The 8,211-nt window shown below is 39.9% G+C and overlaps 1 protein-coding gene across 2 annotated transcripts in view; it reads right to left on the reverse strand.

The window, feature by feature from the left end:
- stag1a (stromal antigen 1a) overlaps positions 1–7,416 on the reverse strand; it is a 62,693-nt gene extending 55,277 nt beyond the window's left edge. The window contains exon 1 of one of the 2 annotated variants that reach the window (XM_049596048.1): positions 7,213–7,416. The gene's annotated coding sequence lies outside the window, so the exon portion shown is untranslated. Of the gene's footprint in view, positions 1–7,087; positions 7,146–7,212 lie in introns of those variants that run through there. The other variant, XM_049596050.1, reaches the window with a different exon arrangement.
- Between the last annotated feature and the right edge of the window lie 795 nt (positions 7,417–8,211).

Raw genomic sequence — 8,211 nt, forward strand, 5'->3', positions numbered from 1 at the left:
GCGGTGCACTTTTTCCCCGGCGAATGTTTGTTTGGCCGCTCATTCAACAAGCAGGTGCTGGACAAGATCTGTGTTCATGTTTCTAGGTTGGATGAGGAGACTTAAGCTGAGATACTAATGTGGGTTGTTGTGTAGCTGCTGTGTGGCTCAGAGTAGTCTGCCATTGACAGAACGCTGACATTGCTGTATTATGCAAGATTTGATTGGCTGCATCAAAATGAGGTTTCCATCTACAGAGATGGATACAGTATTCTGCCAAATAATGCAAAACTAGGGGGCGCCATCACAAAACTATAAGTATACAAGTATGCAAAGTAAATGAAATATAGACTTCACCACTTTTTGTGTGTGTGTGTGTCACAAGAGGAACATTGTGTGTATTTAAAGGGCATGTAAAGGAAGTAATTTCCAGGGCAGATATGTGCGCTGTAGCAGACCAAAAAATGAGATTTTCCAAATCTGTTTAGTGAGATCACTGCAAATAAATCTAGCTAAACACAAATTTTCAAGGCAAAGGAGTCAGAGGAGTTAAATCAGTCTCATTTGAGGGCTAGTATTTATGTTTGCAACATTAAACAGTAAAACTGTACAAGGAACCAAGGATCAACTCATAATGTTGAGACTCATAATTGCACCCAGATAGCAGTATGCCTTTCTAAATGTTGGCAGTGGGATACAAAAAGGAAGTGTCTTGAGATCTGGATGTAAAGCCTTGGTGCCGTTTCTCTTTCTAAAAGTACTAACAGCCACTGCCAGTCGGTAGCTCGGCTGCATCAGCAAACACACTCGTGCGTCAGCTGCAGGTAAAAGCAGCTTGCTCAGCTGGGAAACCACTGAGCCATGGAGGAATACCAGGGAGAGATCACAAACCTCTCAAACACACACACACACACACACACACACAGACACACACATGCGTGACATGACGCACCTCATCTTATTACTGCTCAACCTGACAGCTGAATAGCATTACTATAACAGACACCCTCCACTACAGATTTCCCTCCCTTATGAATCGGCTGTCATCATCACGTTATCTGACCCATCATCATGTCAACACTGTCTCATCATGTTACCTGACAACATGCAATTTTCCGTTCCAATCTGCGTGGCAATTTCCCCCATACTCTGCATGGTTATATTCTGCATTTTCAGACTACTGGTTTGGTTGTTTTGGCCATGTGGTTAGAGAAGAGCCAAGGCCATCTGTAAAGCACAGCTAGCATGCATTAGCACTCTTGTGGTATAGCAGGGAAACCCATGTTGATATGTGTGTATAAACATCTACTTCCCAGCCAGTGCACATGCTGTGCTCCCCAGCTGGTGCTCCCACCTTGTTGTTGGACTCTGAGATTTAACTTGAATGCAGAAAAATCTATGATTACCATGTTTGTTTTATGTGTTGCCACCTGTAAGCACTAACTAACCGCTGATGATTGTGACTTGTGTAAGAACAATAAATAGAATGTATATTTACTTTAAATTAAAAATAGTGACATTTATGCACCTGTCGTAGTTAATGTAATTTACTCCAACTCTTCACACTTTGGCATTGCCTCCAAATAATCAATATTTAACTTAATGGTGCCTGAGTTTTCTTTGTAAGTGTAATGGCTTTAAAAAGGTCACAATCAATATGTGGCATCACTCTAATGCTTGTGTAATGAGGCTGCAGTGAAATGATATTGTTTATGTGATGCCATTAAATTACAGTAATGTTATGAAAAAAATCAGAGCTATGTCAACAATTCAATTCGTCTGGCTTTCAAAAGTGCAAAAAATAAGCGTTGCAACTCGGTGTTCACAGTTCAGTTTTTAGGTATTTTATTGTATATCGGCTAATGTTACAAATATGGGGCTGCAGCTAGCGATTATTTCAACTGTCGATGATTTTCTTGATTAGTTGTAGGTCTATTAAATGTCACAAAATGGAGAAAAATGTAGATCAGTGTTTCCCAAAGCCCAAAACGACACCCTAAAATGTCTTGTTTGGTCCAAAATGCAAATATATTGAGTCTACTGTTGCAGAGAAGCAAAGAAACCAGAAAATATTCATATTTTCCTTTCTTAAAAATGAACTTAACCCAATTAATCCATTATCAAATTAGCTGGCGATTAATTTAACACTTGACAACTAGGGCTGCCACTAACGATTATTTTCATTGTCGACTAATCTGTTGATTATTTCCCCGATTAGTCGACTGATCATTTTATCAAAAAATGTGTTAAAATGTTGAAAAATGTCAATCTGTCTCTCCCAAACCCCAAAATTATGTCATCTAATGTCTTGTTTTGTACTCACGCCAAAGGGTTTTAGTTCACCGTCATGGGAGAGTGTGTAAAGCTGCCAATTTCTGAACGTAAGAAGCTGCAATAAGAGTGTTTTGGGGTACTTTTATAGTACCTTTCTATGAAAAATGACTCAAAGCGATTAGTTGACTACTAAAATAGTCACCAATTATTTTAATAGTCCATTAGTCATCGATTAGTCGATTAATCATTGCAGCCCTATTGACAACTAATCGATTAATCCTTGCAGCTCTACTAAAATAGTGTCTGTTGTATTTTTATTTTGCCTACAATGCTGCTTCTTTGCAACTGTCACAGGCTTACGTTCAATAAAAAGAGGACATAAGTCATTTCAACAGCCCACAGTTAAGCAAACAAATTCAGCTTGGCTTGCAGAAATCTTATTTCCAACTTGACCTGGGTTGCCCTGCTCTGCAAAGTGACAGACATCAGATCTGACACCAGCATTGCAGCTAATTACACAACAGGAAACCACATCACAAGCAAAGCCGCAAATCAGTCAAGGATGACAAGAATGTTTCAGAAAGCGTTGTGCAGGTCTGTTTGCATATTGACATGAACAGAGTGCTAGGCTGAGGTAATTTTAGCAAACAATATATGTTGCATGTCATTCTATAGCCACATCATACCAATAAAATGCACCTATCTACATTTGTCTTCTTCTATTATCACCATAAACATAATTATAAAGAGGTAGAATTATCTCTAATCACTGCTTCTCTCATGCTCAATCTATTAATAAAGAGATTTAAATGAGAACAGATGGCAGCAATATTTGTTTTTTCTTGACACTCTGAACCACCAAAGGCTGGACAACGGTACGAACAGGAAATACTGTTCTGTCTATAGCCAACATCTTGCATCAAGGTCGCCGTGTAATAGGCTCCGACAAATGTCAAACCCATTACATAATCTCCTGAGCTGTATCATTATAAGCATATGGCTCTAACAAAAAGAACACTGCACTTGAGCGGTGTGAGAGCCTCCAGCTTAGTGGCTTTTATATGGCACGAGTCACAATACAGATTCCAGATCTGCTCTTTGCAATTTGAGTTGTTGTCTTTTGCAATGCTTGTTAACTTTAAATTTAAAATAAGACAATCAACATTTGCTTTTCTTTACAGAAGCTGCCTGAGATCAATTCTCCTCAAAAACATACACCCATCATCTATCAGTTAATAATATCCATTATTGCATTTAAAATGACTACAAACTATATGCCTTCATACGACTAATAAGAACCATTATGTGATTCTTGGTCCGTTACAGGCCTATTATGGGAAGAGCCAGGGCGAAGAGCCAAGCAATTCAAGGGGTGGAGGAAGGAGGAGGGATTATTCACCATTCCTGTTAACCCTCAGTGTTATCTTAAGGTTTATACAATGACACGTTCTTAACACCAGCCACCTTTGCAGAGTTGTGCGAGAAATGCCACCGCATGTCAGCTCCAAACAATCTCATTTCCCAGCCCAAGGCAAGGACAGGCTGGTGTGTAACTGAACATTTATCAAATGAAAACTGTGTGGATTTTTATTTTTTTATTTATTTTTTTTTTTAGGTCCGTGGTTTTCTTCCTTGGGGATAAAACCATTTGTATCCTGTCCAAAGAGTTTTTTCTTCAAGACAAGCCAAAGCACGGAGCTCCTCTGTTTGGCATCAAACCAACTTTAAGCATTCGTATTAACATGGAAATATCTAAAGCGACTATTCTGGAGCCAAATGCACCATGTGGTCCTGGATGGTGGATGTCTTTGATGTGACTGTAACTGTGCTCAGGCATTAAAACATGAGGTCTGCTGTAACTCTTTACATGGAAGAGGAACAAAGGTCACTGAGTGTGTGTGATCTCAAATGACTTTGTACATATCACACTAAAGGATCCTGATGATGCAACCAAGATATTTTCATTTAGCCAGCATTTTCCTTGAGTTGACAAGTTATATGTGGAGATCTTCTTGAAAATATCGAAACAGATTTGCACTTAAATCTAACGTCACATCACAAATGACATTTTCCAGTCCATACAGATGAACACAGCTGCACAACTCAAGGACAGTTCACACTAAATCAAAACCTTCAGTTGTGTTTCCTTGCAAAACTGTGAAAGGATGACATAATAAATGCAAAGATTTTGGAGGGAGGGACAGATCTCTTTGGGTAGGCAAATACATTTTATGAATGGGAAAACTGGTTCACATTTAGCAGCACGATTCAACAGACCAAACGGCAATAACATGTGGCCTATTTTAAGAATCATGCCAAACAGCAGTGGCCCCACTGCACTTAATGGACTGTAGTAAGACGTACAAAAAATAAAAATCGCACTCACATCACAGCCATTTATTAGCCTCAATCAGACTGTTCTCAAAAAGGTGTGACGTGTGGAAAAAGACTGTAAAAATAAATGAGAAATTCATAAAAATTAAACTCAATATATAAATTTAGCTGTAAAATATAACAGTCTATATCAAAAGACAATCTAAATGTGTCTAGCTATCCCTTTCCTTTTAACATCTCTGGGCGTACTGGACCTATTTGTTGGGTAATGTTGCAAATGAATGGGCACAACTGTTTATGGTAATATTTAACTTATATATGACGGGTGAATCAATGTTATAAAGTATTTAATTTATCTAGAATTTCGTTGCTGGGTTAGCCACAACAGATACAAGGTGTCTACTTTTAAGACCTTAAAAAGATCATTTTAAACAAATTAAAGCCACATTTTTGGACAAATTATCTTTTTACGGTTCAGTGGTAGGGTTTCTAAATTTCTAACATCAGTGATGCGGATTTTCATGCAGAAGAGCTTGACTAATCTTGACATAAAAATAAAGATATCTCAGATAACATTATACATGTCACACCAAAGGATCCTGGTGATGCACCCAAGATATCTTCTATTAGCCTGCGTTTTTCCTGAGCTGACAAGTTATCTGTGGAGATCTACTCTAAAATATCCAAGCAGATTTGCATTCAAATCGTCCAATCAAGAATGACATTTAATAAATAAATGAGCACGACTGATTATGGCAACATTTAATTTTTATGTAAAGGGTGCATCAAGTTATAAAGTTCTCAATTTGTCAAGAATTTAGTCGCTGGGTTAGCCACAACAGATACAAGGTGTCTACAGGTACCAGACATTTAAATTTAATGCTTTTAAAGGTCTTTCCAACATAATTTTTAACCAATTTAGGAATGATTTTTGGACAAATCTTGTTTTAAAAGTTCAGTGGTAGGTTTAAAGATTAGTGACATCAGTAATGCGGACTTTCACACACTCATTTTGACATAAAAATATGGATAAATTAAATTAAATTGAGACCACAGAAATTTACAACTACTTAATGCCTTTTAAGCGCTGATATTCATACGACTGAATTGAAGACATTTAGAGGCGTTTTACTGACCTGTGGACACCCTCAGATGTTAATTTGTGGTTATTTTATCAATTAAAAGTGTCTCAATTGAAAAAACAAAATCATTTCTATATCAAGATATCAATATTATGATATAAAAATACATATATAATGACTTCATGGCTTTATATATAGGTACATTCCCTTCAATTATGAACAGGCTATGGTTATGGCTCATTAAAAATAAATGTGCACACATATTTTTATGCAGGAACACTAGTACAGAGTCATTTTTAGCAGCCATTCAGTTAAAATAATATGCTCACAGCACAACAGGAATAAAACTATTTCACACATGCACATGCAAGTGCAATTCTTCCAACATGTATTGCTAAACTTCTGCAGGATAAAAGGACTATGGCTTGTGCAGTATGGACTGGAAACACTGAGTGATAATGGAAGATAAGCTGGCAGGCGAGCGGGCTGCAGATAGCAATCCAAGACAGCCTGCGTGGAAAAAAAATCACATGGCTGACTGTAAACAAAGCAGTTATGCAACAATCTGAGATTCATGCACACTGCCAGGAGGCACTCTGACCCACTATCAACTACCCCTAACTGCTGTGCACAGGGTGAGCTGCACATAGGTCAGTGTGAGAGGGGAGGGATGGCCACTATTGGAGCCCGTTTAGACGTTTAGGGCTGGCTGCCTGGTGGAGCCCATCCCCCCTAATGTGACTCATGTTTCCCCGCTCAGTGTTGCCTGCTTCCCGCACAGAAGGGGGCGGGAAGGGGAAAGAAGCGCCATAATAATGTTGTTTAACACGCACCCTTGCAAACAGTAAATTGAGACGCGTTCACGTGCTGTCATTCATTTAAAAAAGCAACACGTTCATTAGCCGTGTGAAAAGTCAACCACTACTCTGAAAACTTAAAGAAGGAGCTGGGGATGCTGATGTTGACACGGGGGGAAAAGTAGCTCACTAGGAGGACATCCACACATCTCACACTGTGCATCTCTGAGTGTGCAGAAAGCCAAACTGCACAGAGGTTGGTGAGAACAACAAAGTCAACAACAACGTGGCATTTGCGTTGATGACAAACCAAAGCAAAGAAAGCAGCACACGGCAGCAGGGAGATACTGTAATCATAATACGGCTGTGCAAATGAGAGAAGGTGATGCTCTGATTCCTGCCTTGCAAAGAGCAAGAAAACACGTCACACCGCATGGCTCTTTATTTGTTGACAAGCCAAACTCAAGAGCCGGATGGAAATCGGTGGCTAAACAGGCCGGCGCTGCGGCAACCACTTGCCCCTCTAGCAAGTTGTCTTGCCGAAATTTCGGGGCTAGCTCGCAAGCTAATGGCTCTGCTAGGCTATAATGTAACTGAGGAAGAGAGAGAAAGCACATTCACCTCCGTTAGCCGCTAACGCCCATCCCCCAACCAACCAGTCTTCCCTGTCTGTGTCCACCATCTTTAATCTGTGCTCCGTCTCCCTTCCCACCGCTCAAAACACGACAAAAACACAAGGCACTCACCTTTAGCGCACATCGCCGAATCGATTGTCACCTTCCGAAATAATAAATCGATTATCGTTTTAATATCGTGCGTATTTTAATATTGAAAATTGGCCGTGCGAGCGGAACCGCGCCTTGAGAGAAGAGCAGCAATCCTAAACCGCCATCTGGTGGTATTTTCCTCTCTGTGATGCAGCGGGAGCGGCGCAGCCTCAGACCGAGACACAGCTGCCCCCTGGCGGACACACCGGGCCGCGGCGGACGCGCGCCTCGGGGGGGCGAGCATGGCGAAGGGAGGGACCGCAAGACCCCGCCAGCGCTACACTCACGGGGGCGCGCACAGGAGCAGAGAGACTCCCCTCCTTCTCCCTCAGTTCAATTATGATTTTGACAAGAATGTGTGATTAAAAATACTACATCCAAAGCACTATGGAGGGTGTAAATAATCACAACAACAACAAAAACACAAACACTGATTAGACTACCTTTTGGAATATTACACACACATTACAACAGGACATCAGGGGTGTAAATACATACAGTGCAGGCAGTGTGATTGCAGTGGGGCCCCTGAGGTGGAGGGGCCTGTAGAGAGAGTGGGTCAGATTGCCACCTTGGAAATATACCTGTGCTCAAAGAAAAATGATTAAAAAAAGACTATTATTAATTGAAAATTGTGCCATAAATGTCCTCAATGCCTTTATTTTTTTAAATAGTCAGTAGCTGTCTTAAACAAAATTATATGCTTTTCTATATAAGCTATAAAATCTACAAATATACTGTAAAAAATATTCAATTAAATTATCATTTTTCTGACTTTCTTTGATTTTTTTTTTGTCAGACATGCAGTGATAATTGCTGGGTAATATGTATGTCGATGTTATCCAGTGTCAAAACAACACATGCACGATAGCGTGCACTAGGGCCTGCCATAATGGTGTGCACTGGGGCCCCATGCCACAGCAGAACATTCAAATATCATGCAACTACTATGAGTTTAAATACATCACAAAATTCTAT

The sequence above is a fragment of the Epinephelus fuscoguttatus genome, linkage group LG14 (assembly GCF_011397635.1).
Source record: "Epinephelus fuscoguttatus linkage group LG14, E.fuscoguttatus.final_Chr_v1".
Taxonomy (NCBI): Eukaryota; Metazoa; Chordata; class Actinopteri; order Perciformes; family Serranidae; genus Epinephelus; species Epinephelus fuscoguttatus.